This window comes from Coffea eugenioides, chromosome 4 (genome assembly GCF_003713205.1).
Source record: "Coffea eugenioides isolate CCC68of chromosome 4, Ceug_1.0, whole genome shotgun sequence".
Lineage (NCBI taxonomy): Eukaryota > Viridiplantae > Streptophyta > Magnoliopsida > Gentianales > Rubiaceae > Coffea > Coffea eugenioides.
Window position 1 is genome coordinate 28,652,679 of NC_040038.1, and position 14,194 is coordinate 28,666,872.

A 14,194-nucleotide genomic window follows, 5' to 3' on the forward strand; every position below is an offset into this window, starting at 1 on the left:
ATGAACTATCTAACTGCCAATTTTCATCTCTTTTGACCATGTGTAGCATAGAAAACAGTTTGCACTCAAAACTGACCATTTGTGCATTGGCCAGATTTCGTAAGTGATTGTGTTTGGTTCATTTGGGACTAAAGCCTCCAGTTTCAGTTCTGGATGTTTTCATAACAGTTGTTGTTCATCCTTTAAGCTTCGATATGGCGTCTCATACGCCTTAATCCGATATTCGTAGCTCAACTTAGGAGTAAACTAGAAACGAGTGTCAAATCTGCCGTTTCCGCTAACGGCCGTCTCCGTTTCCGTTCGTCATATTTACGTGCGCGCGTGCCGTTTTTGCCGTTTTGCTTGTTTTAGGCACGATAGTAGTCGTTTGTGATATTATGTGACACAATCTTCTATTTCAGACGGTGGTGAGCTGGGCGGAACTGGTGGGGCCCACTACTAGCTGTTCATTTCGATCCGACTTTGTACTTTTGCTATTTCAGTTTCTGGGTAAGTATTCAGGCCGGTTTGGTGTGTTTTCTTTGCTATGTGTTTGAGATATGTGAAAAGGGCACTTAGGCGAGGGTGTACTTTATCGCACTCGACCTAAACCCTAATTTGAATGTATAATTGTACTTGGCATATGTATATGAACCTTTTGGAACCAAAACCCTTGAGCTTGTGGCTCGGGGCGACTTTCGAATAAAGTTTGTGAAGTTTGCAAAGTTTGTGATTTTGAATAATTTTGTGAAGTTTGTGAGTTTGGGGCGAACTCTTGACCTGGTTGGACTATTCGAGCCGGTTAGGGCTTGGTCGAAGGCAGTCCAACTTAGTCTGAGGTCACCAAGTTTGTAGGTTCATGTTATGAACCAATTTTATGAATCCGGTTCACCGAGAAGGTGACCAAGTTTGTGACCCGAGCTTGTGACTCAAGCTCAAGTTTGTGATTTCGTTCGCCCGGGCAAGTTTGTGAGGTGACTGGCCAGTGAGGGTGATAAGGTGTCGGTGGGTGTACAAGTGAAGTTCTACGGACTATTATTTGTGGTCGACGGAGTGTCGGCAGGAGATCACTCATGGCACATGAGTTGGCTTTGGAGCCACCTGTATCCTTATTATGTGATGTTACTTTCTGCTTTTGCTTTACTCTTATTGTGTACCTGTTACGTGAAATTTATGCTTTCGCCCCTGTTTACTTACTAAGCATATAGCTTACCCCATTCCTTTTGTTTTCCTTAGCAGGGGCCGACGCGGGGACTTTTGGCTCGTATACTAGTATAGTTAGATTGGCTTGTAATAGTTGAACAGTTAGGATGTTTGTTTTTGTTTTGGTGGTTTGACTCGATACTTTTGGAGTATGTAATTATAACTCTTTCGGGATTGTATATATTGTTTTTAGTGCTCTTTCGAACCTTAAGTTTTGAGTCCTGGCGCGAGCTAGGCAGGCGGCCCGCCGATACCCTTGGGTTCGCCCTTGGGAGAAGTGGGGCCGTCACACAATCAGCTTGTAACTTGGTCAAAATTCAAAGGCAAAGGTCCAGTTCTAAACTGTCCTGTTTTGCTGTTTTGCAAGAACAACGCGCGCAACCGCATGGGACGAATTCACATAATACATGCAAGTTTCTACGGCAAATTTATTCCACTCTAACACATACACAACACTCTCTCACTGCCCTATCAAGACTCCCGAAAAGCCCTCACACGAACAGCCCCTAACCCCAATCCAAAACAACCAAATCTCAAGTTCCACAATCCTTAATCCAGTGGACTTAATCTAAAAATCCCACTAACCATAACCTAACTATCTAAGCCTTACTTAAACCCAACTTAGCAGCCCCTCACACTAGGGTTTCTTACCCAAAATCTCGGACCTCACCTCTTAAACCTAACCAACCAAATTAACATCTCACACAACCCATTTGCAAGCTAATAATATTAATCAAACATGAATCAAAACCAAACCACAACAACCTTAATTTCTCTTCCTCTTGGCCGGTTACCATACAAGCAAATTTGACCAAATTTAAACCATGAAACTTCTCCACAATCAAGCCAATAACTAAGCACAACCACAAGATAATCAAAGCCATAACAAATTTAAAGGCTACCAGCCTTAATCATCCAAGAGGGTTTCATAAGAGGTTCTTACCTTGAACAAGGAAGAAGGATAAGGCCAAGACAACCTCTACCAAGCCTCAAGTAGAGCTAGCAAGCCTCAAACTTCAAGATGGCAGCTTCAAATGCGAAGAAGAAGCAAGAAACAAGCCACGGCTCTTCTCTTTTCTCTCTCTCTCTCTCACGGTTCCTTCCTCTTTTCTTTCCTTTGTTGTTTTTAACTCTAAGACTTATGCTTCTATGGTTTCTTATGTCTTAAGATTGTAAGACATAACAATTCCCAATAACTAGTGATATTTTGAAGTCTTGGCCAATCACAAGAAAGTATGCCAATTGCCTTTAAGTCCTTGCTTCCATGATTTCTTACTTTCTCAACTCTTGCCCAACTAACTTTCCTTTTCTTTCAAATTACTCCATAGCATATAATTAACCTAGGCTAAAATTCCTAATCACACTTAGCAATTGCACTAACCACCCTTAAACCTTACTTACCTACTTTATACCAATCTTTATCACACTTAAAATCCAACAAGTAAACACTTCCATGTCACACCTAAATTTAGGGTATAATTCCAACCTCATCATTCTCATTCACCATTTAACTAGAGTTTTTCCTGGATTAGGGTTTTCTAACCCTTTAAACCCACTTAACCCTATATAATACTATACGACAACATACATACACATATCTAATACACATCCGAACATGCAATTGCATTAGAAATGGCTAACCAGGGTTTCGCTTAAACATTTTCAATTTTTGCACAATTAGGGTTTCTCAAATTCCCAATTAGGGATTTTCAAATTATTTGGAATAAAAATTACCCTAAAATCCATTATTTTCACATACAAATCATATTTTAGGACAACCGGGGTCTCACAAAACTTCCCTGTAAAACCATCTGATCCTGGCATAGAATCCCTATCCATTGAGAAAATAATGTTTTTTACCTCTTCCTCATTCGGAATCCCTTGTAACATCTCATTCTCCAGTTCCCCAATCAGCTTAGGGAAGAGTCTTAACAATCTAGAGTCAACAGGTAGATCCACAGGCGCTGGCCCGAGAATATTGCAGAGAAGAATTGTTTAGCCAAAACCTTTATTAGATTGAAATCCTCCTCCCAACTTCCATCTTACTTTTTAATTTGACGGATAAACAATCGTGCCTACCTCTACCTCACCGCGGCATGGAATAACTTAGTGTTCGCATCTCCCTCCCGTAACCACTTAATCTTGACCTTTTGCTTCCAAATGTTCGTCTCCATACATAGCTCCTGTTTCAACTTCGCTTGGGCTTGATTCAACAAGCTTTGATTAAGTTCGGAAGAATCCTCTTCCAAGGCCAATTCTCTCAATCTCACAACCTCCTTAGCTTCTTTGAGTCTATCAGCAATATTACCAAAGACCTCCCTATTCTAGGCACTCAATACAGATTTAACATTTTTCAATTTCAATAACAATCTTCGAAGAGGCCGGCCTTGCACCGACTGCAACCAGGTTTTCTTTGACAACACCTAAGAATTGGTGATGCGACCACCAAACATTCAAAGATCTAAAGCTTCGGGCAGGGTGAATGCCTAAATTTTTTGAAGAGATCAAGAGTGGGGCGTGATCGGACATTGACCTATTCAAATGCATAACCGACATGGTCACATTCAGCTTATCCCAGTCCGAATTCACCAGAAACCGATCCAGCCTTTTCCACACTCGGGCCTTCCCAAATCTATTATTACACCAAGTATATTTAGACCCCAAAACCCTACATCGCACAACTCTGAAGTTACAATAAATCTTAGAAAATCCACTACCTCCGAAGTTGCAAAAGGTCTACCACCCTTTTTCTCATCAGCAGCCAGAATCATGTTAAGTCACCTGCTAGAAGTGTAAGAAGACCACTTGAACATACCAAGGCTAGATCCCCTCACAATTCATTCCTAGCATTCTTATCACAAGCCGCATGAACGAAAATCGCTATAAATTCCTATCTAATAAAAGAGTTAGACATCCGCAAAGCAATAAATTGAGCAGTTTGAGCAATAACCACAACCAAAAAAGAGTGATCAAAGAACACCCAAATTCTACCTTCAATATTTGCTAAGGCATGAGGAAAATTCAACCTTACTCGTATGTACTCCAACCAAGACAAAACAAGTAAAGGCTCATATAATGCAACCAATGACAGCGCATGCATGTGACACAACTTGCGTAACCTTGCTAAAGTAGGCTTATTACCCACTCCCCTAACATTCCAGAATAGGGAATTAATCATTTAGACAGCAAAATAGGAGCTTGAGAAGGAGAAGAACATTTCTTCTTGTTTTGTTGAGCAATTGTTTGCCAATCTTCACACGGTCTTAGCCTATCTAGTCTATTACGAAGTTCCTCCATTGACTGCCTCACTGTGGACACCGTTCTAGGGGAGAGATTCATCTCCTGTACCATCATAGCCTACTTCCTTGTAATTTCTTCAGCCACCCCATCATGTACACGCCCCAACGTATCACCAGATCCCACCTCCACTTCCTCTTCACAGACTATATCTGCTAGCCGTTCAATTTCCTTCATTGTCGCGTCCTGGATAATTGTACCGACCATATGTCCAGGCATAACATGGTGGGCAACCTCTGCAACACGTCCCCCGTCAGCCTTCAAGCTGACAGCCCACACACAAGAGTGGTAATCTGGAAAAACCAAGGCGGATGAAGAGCCTTTCTTGTCCATAACCTTCTCTTCGAGGCAATTGATTGCCATCGGTTGTAGAGCAGCATCCGAGATTAGTTTATGAGAACTTTTCATAGATTTTGAATAGGTGGATTCTAACTCCACTACATCAGTCACCAAATTTCCATTCTGATGTGGGTGGTCCTCCCCTTGCTGAATCAGTAGCCACACCTTTTTTTCCTTTATTAGCCGCGTTATCTTGGAAATTTCCAGGTTTAGCATTCTTTTGACCCAGGGTTCCATCCTCATTTTTCGCGTCTACACTCCCAAACACCGTAGTAGGCCTCGGCTGATAAAGCCCTACCATCTTCCTCCTCTCACCTTTTGGGCGATCCGGGTGTTTCGTCCTTAACTCAGGGTTTTCAATACTGCATTTCTCTTCGTTGTGACCCTGGTGAAGACAGTGATAGCAATATTTAGGAAGATTTTTAGGTATTAAAGCCTACCAGAAGCCCATCCTATCACCAACAGAAATCCAAACCCAACTCGGCAGTTCTTTCAACAAGTCCACCTCAATGGACACCCTTGCCACGCTCGGCCGCGAACCCTGTGCTGTTGCAGCATCCACACAAAGCGGGCGATGTGCGGACTCGTATTTTATTTTACTTTTATTTATTTATTTTATCAATTTATTTATTTATTTATTGAATTATTCTAAAATAGTTATTTTTATGATTAATCACCCTAGTATTAGTTAGTTATATTATCGTTACAAGAATTTCTTAGAAATTGCGCTTTATCGCGCGTGAGTCGGAAGTTCGCGCTTTCACGCGCGCGACTAATTGAATTACTTTAGAAAATTATTGTTAGACTACTAAAAGTGGATAATAATAGTGTTAAAGGAAGGGCATTAGAGGTTTAGTGTACAACTGAAACAAACCCGAGAGAAAATGGACACGAAACACGCGTGTGCGCGCACTATTCAAAGTTGACTTTTGCTCAAATTTGAACCACCAACCACCAAGCTTCTCCAAGAAGCTTTAGAAATCAGAACATTCTCTCTCTCCTCTCATTCTTGTTCGGCCAAAGCTTCCAAGGGAAGAAGAAGAGAAGCTCTCTTTATTTTACTTCACTTTGAGCTTCCTTTCACTCCAAATTTCTGACACAAACTCACAAACACTTGGAGATTCACTTACCCTTGGTGGAGGACCTCATTCTTGCTGGTTTTTCTTAGGAGTTTTGGGACAAAAATTTCTGATTTTACACCAAGGAGTAGAAGGTAATCATCCGGTCACTTAATCTTAGTGCTAGTTAGTTAAATTTTGCTAGGAAACTTGTAGCTTCATGGTTATTGTTGTGGGTTGAGTTTAAATGTTGGAGTGGGCTCTATGAAATCCCACAATGGATATTCGACTGATATGGTGATTATGAGTGTTGTTGGTGTTAATTATGTGCTGAACAAGTGGATATAAGTTAGAATAGTGAAAAGAAAATCGAAAGAAAGTTGCATAGGAAGAGGCCGAATTCTGCCCTGTTATTTCCGTGCACTTGGTTCGAATTTTTGGTGATCAAATAACCTTGAATTTGATGTAGATATGTTGTATAGGATGTGTGGAAAGTTTTCACCAAAAATCAGTTGATTTGGTTGGGTAAAAGTTGGAATTTCGAAAATCTTCAAATCTGGAAAAATGCTGTCCAGGTTTGCTGGACAGAGCAACTTTGAACCATCATAACTCTCTGCTCAGACTTCGAAATCAAGTGCCGTTTGCGGCATTTGAAACTAGACATCCATAGTTTTCTAACGTGTATCATGCACCTCTTAATTATAACTGAGTCACCGGCAGTGACTGATCAAAATTAGCTGCCCTGCATGACTATTCACCCGAGGAAATTGTAGAAGCTGCAACTTGTGGCTCCATTTTCTCTTACTTGCCAACTGAATTTCAAAACAAATTCTTCTGATGAAATGTAACCTGTTGAATATAGTTTCCAACGTCACCAATCATGTTCAATTTCAAGTTGAATTGAGTGAGATATAGTCCAATTCCCGAACTGTACCGAATCTAGAAAACCCTAAATTTGGCTAGCTGAATGGCCTAGTTTGACTTGGGACTTGTTGTTTTCAAAATTCTGATATCAATCACCTAACAAATGTATATTAGATGTTTCTTAAACCTTTGTTTCACAAATGAGTCAGAATTGAGTTGATTTCATTGGGCAAAGTGTTTGGAAAGAAAAAGGAGGCAAGAAGTCTTGGGATTTCATTAAACTTTGGTAGTTTAGTTTACTACCTTCCTGTGTGAATGTTCAAATGAAATTTGATAGAGGAGTAGTCCTCATATGGAAGTTGAAGTGTACCGATTTTGGTGACATTCTAAGACTGTTTTGATATACAAATAAAATCCCAAAGTTACCTTTCAAATCTGGAAAAATGGACCGAGCAGTCCTTGTTTTTAACCAATTTTGAGCTGCTATATCTTGACGCTCGAAACTCCGATTTTAGTTCCGCTTGTTATGTTTTAAACCTTGATTGGAATTTTAATTGAGGTACAAATTTCAGAGGCTAGTTCACTTTCTATGAATTTTACCAAATTTCCAAAGTTTACTGAAAACTAAGACTGAAACTGCCTTGGGAGTCCACGGGTTGATGGAGAGTCAACGGGTTCGGATCAAGTACTGCAGATGGAAATCTGGCTCCTGAGAGCCACCTGTATCCTTCCTTTTGAATCACTGTGTTTAAATTCTTTCCTTTATATCTGGTATATGTATCTGATTGATTAAACGTGAAAGGCCATGATTTTACCCCTGTTATTCTTGGTTTTGATGATCACAAAGGACTTTGAAATGTTTATCTAACTCTCTTCAGATATAAGTGTTTTTTGCCTATCAAAGAATCAGGTACGAATATGTCAAGAAATGAAAATCAACCAAAAGAAGAAGCAAAAACAGGACACTCATGTCGGACGTCCGAAGGAATCGGTCGGACGTCCGAAAGGATGAAGAACATCAAGAAGGAAATTCTATCGGACGCTCGTGAGGAAGCATCGGACGTCCGGATGGATCGGACGTACTCTTCGGACGCACATCGATCGGGTCGGACGTCCTAAAAATTCCACAAAGTGTTGATGACTCTCTGCCAAGACTCTGTCGGACGCTCGTAAGGAAGCATCGGACGTCCTGCAGGATCGGACGCATGCTTCGGACGCACATCTTCAGGACGTCTGATGCTTCGGACGAACATCAATCTCATCGGACGTCCCAAAAATTCCACGAAGATTTGATAACTCTCTGGACGACATTCGGACACAGAAGCTCGGACGATAAAATCCCATCGGACGTCCGAACAACAACTTGACTGGTTTTCGGACGATGGGATCGGACGATGACTAAGCCGTCGGACGTCCGACAGCTCCAACGGCTAGCTGACTCTTCATCTGCCTTCTATCCGTTGGAAGTATTAATGAAGCCCATTTTTGGTTCCCTTTAAATACAAACGATTCTGAATCAGATGTGACTTTTGCACACTTTGTTTACAAGATCTCAAGAGATATTTTAGCTAGAAAATAGTCTCCAAAGCTAGATTTGTTCTCCAAGTGGTGTGAATTCCTTGTGAGCATTTCTCTTGTGGTTGAAAGTTTCATTAGTGTAGCTTTGTTGAGGGTTATCTGAGTGATTGTAAAACTTCTTAGCTTGACTAACTGTGGCTTAGGGCAAGGAGGAAGTGCTCCCTCCATTGTACATCTAGTTGATCATCTTTCATCAAAGAGAAGTTGCTCAACCTAGTGATTGGTCTTCAAGTTTGAGGAAAGCTTGGTAGACAATCGGTTTGATATTCTATCTTATTCTTTTTTGTTTAATAAAATTCTCATTGCTTATCTATACTTGTTTTTCGAATCAATATTGCTCTCTTCTTCTAATCTATTTGATTGATCATTACTAGAAAAAAAGGTAAATTTTTATTAAGCAAAAATTGCATAAATTTGATTAAGATTTTAATCAACCTAATTCACCCCCCCTCTTAGGTTGTCTTTGGGCCTTACAATTGGTATCAGAGCTTGGTCTCCTAGAGATTAAGCTCAAACGGCTTGGAGTAAAGATGACAACCAGTCATGCTATGTTTGTTGAGGGACAATCTGTTACTAGGCCTCCCATGTTCAGTGGCTCCAATTATGTTAGCTGGAAAGAAAGGATGATTATCTTTTTGCAATCTATTGATATTGAGCTATGGTTTATTGTGAGTGAAGGACCGCATGAAGCTAACTTTCTTGATGCAGATACAGGGTTGCTTCGGCCAAAAAGAAGAGCTGAAATGAATGCTCAAGATAGGACTAATCTCACACTGAATGCCAAAGCCATGAATGTTCTGTATAGTGCCTTAGATTCAAATGAATCAATTAGAGTAAAAGGCTGTAAATCGGCCAAAGAAATGTGGGATAAGCTAAGAGAAATCCATGAGGGTGGTGACAATGTGAGAGAACAGAAAAAGGCTATCTTGGTCACAAAGTATGAATCATTTAAAATTGAACCTCTTGAGGATATTGACAAAATGTATTGCAGGTTCAATGACTTGATCAAAGATCTCGAGGTGTTGGGCAAAGAGTACACCTTGGGAGAGAAGAACAGGAAAATTCTCAATGCATTGGGCAAAGAATGGGAAAATAAAGTGACTGCAATAGAGGAGGCTAAGGATTTAAATTCAGTGCCTATTGAATCTCTCATTAACTCACTAACCTCTTATGAGTTGAAGTTGAAATCTAAAGTGCAGGAGGAAGAGGATGCTAGAGCAAAGAGAAACATTGCTCTAAAGACTACTCAAGGTGAAGATGATCCAGCTCACTTGGATGATGAAGACTCGGATGGTGATGATAATGATCTTGCTCTCATCACAAGGGGCTTCAAGAGAATCCTGAATAAAAGGAAGTTTAGAAGGGGAGGACCTAGCAATCAATTTCAAAATTATTCATCAAATGCAAGGAACAAAGGAAAACAAGAATTCAACAAGAAGCTAGTGGACAAATGCTATGAATGTGGACAGCCTGGATACTATGCAAACGAATGCCCCATGAAGAAAATGAAAGATGGGAAAGCTGATCGAAAGCCAAGATTCAACAACTTCCAGATTACTTGGAATGAATGCAACTCTGAAGGGGAAGTTGAAGAAGAGGAAGAATCAGCTCAAATGGCCTTCATGGCTATTGGAGATAATGAGGTAACTTCCATACACTCTCAATCTGAAAGTGATGATGAAGAAGATGATGATCTTGAATCCTTTGTTGAAAAACTGCATAATGCCTTGAAGGAATCTTATGATAAAAACAAGCAGCTAAAATAGAAAATTACTTTTCTCATTCATGAAAATACAAGTCTTCTTCAACAAAATAAGCAACTAAAGACTGACAATGATTGTCTTGTAAGAGCCGGATTTAATGTTTAAAATGAGCTTGATAGAAAGACAAATATTTGTAGAATGCTGAAGGAAAGACATGGTGATTTGAAAAAAAGAATGGACAACTTGGATGACATTTGAAAGCAAGAAAACAAGATTTTCTCAAAAAGAACATGTCATCTACCTTTCTTACTGCTCATCAAAGAACATTAGCACGCAACAAAAATGCACATGGTTTCACTACATATAGAAGAAATGGATTGAGATATGTCAAACCAGTACATGTTAAGGACTCTTCCATTATGTGTGATTTTTGTTGTCAAAAAGGGCATTTGAAAGGAGATTGCTATGTGAAAAGAAATCTGAACAGAGGGATGAAATGTATGTGGTTAGTGAGATACAATGCTAACTATTGTGGACCCAAAAATTAAAAAGGGTACCAAACATTTTCTCTTTTCAGGAAAAAGGCTCAAACAAGTCCAAATGGTTTATTGATAGCGGCTGCTCAAGGCATATGACCGGTGATCCCTCTTTGTTCATAAAGCTAAAATCAAAATCAAGTGGAAAGGTGACATTCGGTGATGATGTGAAAGCTAAGACAATTGGAATAGGTGATGTTGGTAAGGATGGTGAAACATTTGTTCATAATGTGCTCTTAGTTGATAATTTAGGTTATAACTTGCTTAGTGTTAGCCAATTGTGTGACAAAGACTTGAATGTGTTGTTTAAAAAGCATGAATGCATTGTGCTTGATTCCAAATATAATGTTGTGTTCAAAGGTAAGAGGTTTAATGACATATATATTGTGGTTCTTGATAAAATTGATTCTTCTAGCCTGAAATGTCTTAAAGCTTCAAATGAAGATCCTTGGTTGTGGCATAGGAGACTTTGTCATTTTAACATGGATTTACTAAAGGAAATTTCGAAAAAGGAGCTGGTTAGAGGTTTGCCAAAAATATGTTTTGAAAAGGATAAAATTTGTGATGCATGTCAATTTGGAAAGCAAACAAAAGTTTCTTTTAAACCAAAGAAGTGTGTTTCAACTTCTAAACCTTTAGAACTCTTGCATCTTGACTTATTTGGTCCTACTCAAATCACTAGCTTGGGAGGTAAGAAATACTGCTTTGTGATTGTGGATGATTATTCTAGATATACTTGGATGATATTTCTTGCTCATAAGGATGATGCCTTCAAGAATTTCACTTCATTGTTTGCTAAAGTGCAAAATCTGCTTGGCTTAAAAATTGTTAGGATTAGAAGTGATAATGGAACGGAATTCAAGTATTGTGGTTTTCCAGATTTCTGTGATCATAATGGCATAACACATGAGTTTTCAATTGCAAGAACTCCACAACAAAATGGTGTTGTAGAAAGGAAAAATAGGACACTACAAGAGGCTGCTAGAACTATGTTAAGTGAATGTAGCTTGCCAAAATACCTTTGGGCTGAAGCGGTAAACACTGCATGTTATGTGATGAACAGAATCCTTTTGAGACCCATTTTGAATAAGACATCTTATGAACTGATTTTTGATAAAAAAACCTACGATTGGATATTTCAAAGTCTTTGGTTGTAAATGTTTTATTTTAAATTTAAAGGAACATCTTGGTAAGTTTGAGAAAAAATCTGATGAAGGAATATTTTTGGGTTATTGTGAGAACAAAAGAGGATATAGAGTCTTTAATAGAAGGACTCTTGTGATAGAAGAAGCCATTCACATAACATTTGATGAAACTAATGATGATAATTCCAAAAGTTCGTGTGAGGATGATGATGTAGGTGTTCGTGAAGGAATGGAAAAGCTGAAAATTGGTGATGAAGGAATATCTAAACCAGCAGCAATGGAAATGATGGATGAAGCTCATAATGATCAAGAAAAGGGTGATGAAGATGAGAATGATGATTCAGTCAAAGACCTTCCCAATGCTTGGAAATTTAGCCAAAATCATCCAAGAGAGCTTATAATTGGTGATCCATCCGAAAAGGTAAAGACTCGTTCTTCATCTAGAAAATTGATAGACAATTTTGCTTTAGTTTCTCTTTTTGAACCCAAAAATATCAATGATGCTTTAAAGGATGATAACTGGATCTTGGCTATGCAAGAGGAACTTAATCAATTTGAGAGAAATAAGGTTTGGACACTTGTTGATAGACCTCAAAATCAACCTATCATTGGCACAAAGTGGATATTCAGAAATAAATTGGATGATAAAGGTGTTGTTGTAAGAAATAAAGCCAGATTAGTTGCTAAAGGATATGCACAAGAAGAAGGAATTGATTTTGATGAAACATTTGCTCCCGTAGCGAGATTAGAATCTATTAGAATGCTTCTTGCTTTTGCTTGTTTCAAAGGTTTCAAATTGTTTCAAATGGATGTGAAAAGTGCCTTTTTAAATGGTTTTATTGATCAAGAAGTATATGTGGATCAACCCCCCGGTTTTGAAAATACAAAATTTCCAAGTCATGTGTTTAAACTATCTAAAGCATTATATGGTTTAAAACAGGCTCCAAGAGCTTGGTATGAAAGATTAAGTGGTTTCTTGATTGAAAATGGTTTCAAAAGAGGTATTGTGGACACCACACTTTTTACTAAGCAAGTGTTAAATGACCTTCTTATTGTGCAAATATATGTTGATGATATTATTTTTGGTGCTACTAATGAGTATTTATGCAAGGATTTTTCCACCACTATGCAAAGTGAATTTGAAATGAGTATGATGGGAGAATTAAATTTCTTCCTTGGTCTTCAAATACATCAAGCCCTTGAGGGAATTTTTATAAATCAAGCAAAATATACCAAGGAATTGCTGAAAAGGTTTGGCATGGAGGACTCAAAGCAAGTTGGAACTCCAATGTGCACTTCTACAAAACTTGACAAAGATGAAGAAGGTAATCATGTGGATGAAAAGCACTATAGAGGTATGATCGGAAGCTTACTCTATTTAACCGCAAGCAGACCTGATATTATATTTGTTGTTTGCTTGTGTGCTAGATTTCAATCTTGTCCAAAAGAATCACATTTAAATGCTGTTAAAAGAATTTTTAGGTATTTGAAAGGTACATTGGACTATGGTCTTTGGTATGCTAAATCTTGTGAATTTGCTTTATATGGATATTCGGATGCGGATTTTGGTGGTTGTCGTGTGGACAGAAAAAGTACTAGTGGAACTTGTCACTTTCTTGGTAATTGCTTAGTTTCTTGGTTTAGCAAAAAGCAAAATGCAATATCTCTGTCTACAATCGAAGCGGAATATATTGCTGCTAGTGCATGTTGTGCTCAACTTTTATGGATGAAGCATACCTTGAATGATTTTGGATTGTTATATGACTGCATGCCTATATTCTGTGATAATACTAGTGCTATTAATTTGACCAAAAATCCAATTCAACATTCTAGGACAAAGCATATAGATATAAAGCACCACTTTATTCGAGATCTTGTTCAAAAAGGTGAAATTTGTGTAAATTATGTTTGTTCTAAAGATCAATTTGCTGATATTTTTACCAAAGCTTTGCCATTAGATCAGTTCATTCATCTAAGATCAAAATTAGGAATAATCGAAAAATCATCTTAAAATTTCTCAAATTCTTCGGATGTCCGAAAGAAGATGAACGGACGTCCGATAATGTTCTTCAACTATTGTTTTCCAGAAAACACCTGTTCGGACGAAGCTGTCGGACACACCACTTCGTTCGGCCGTCCGACAGTGCAACGGCTCACTTTTTAAAATAACTTTCTCCCTCATTTGCTTCAAACTATTTTTCTTCTATTTCCTCTCGGACGACAACTCTCTCATTTCTCACTCTCAGATTCATACCATTCTGAAGCTCTCATTCCCAAATTGACTCAAAAAAAACTTTTCCTGGTTGATTGCGATTCATTTCTCCTGATCATTTCACCGAATCGCTTAACAATTCGTAAATTCCCAAATTTCCCCCAAAATCCTACTTTCTCATAACCGCTCTGTCAAATCTTGTTCAAGGCCTTTTTGTCCCAAAATTTCTGTGCGATTCACTTCCCTACTACTGTGTGCATCATTTGCATCCTTCATTCCA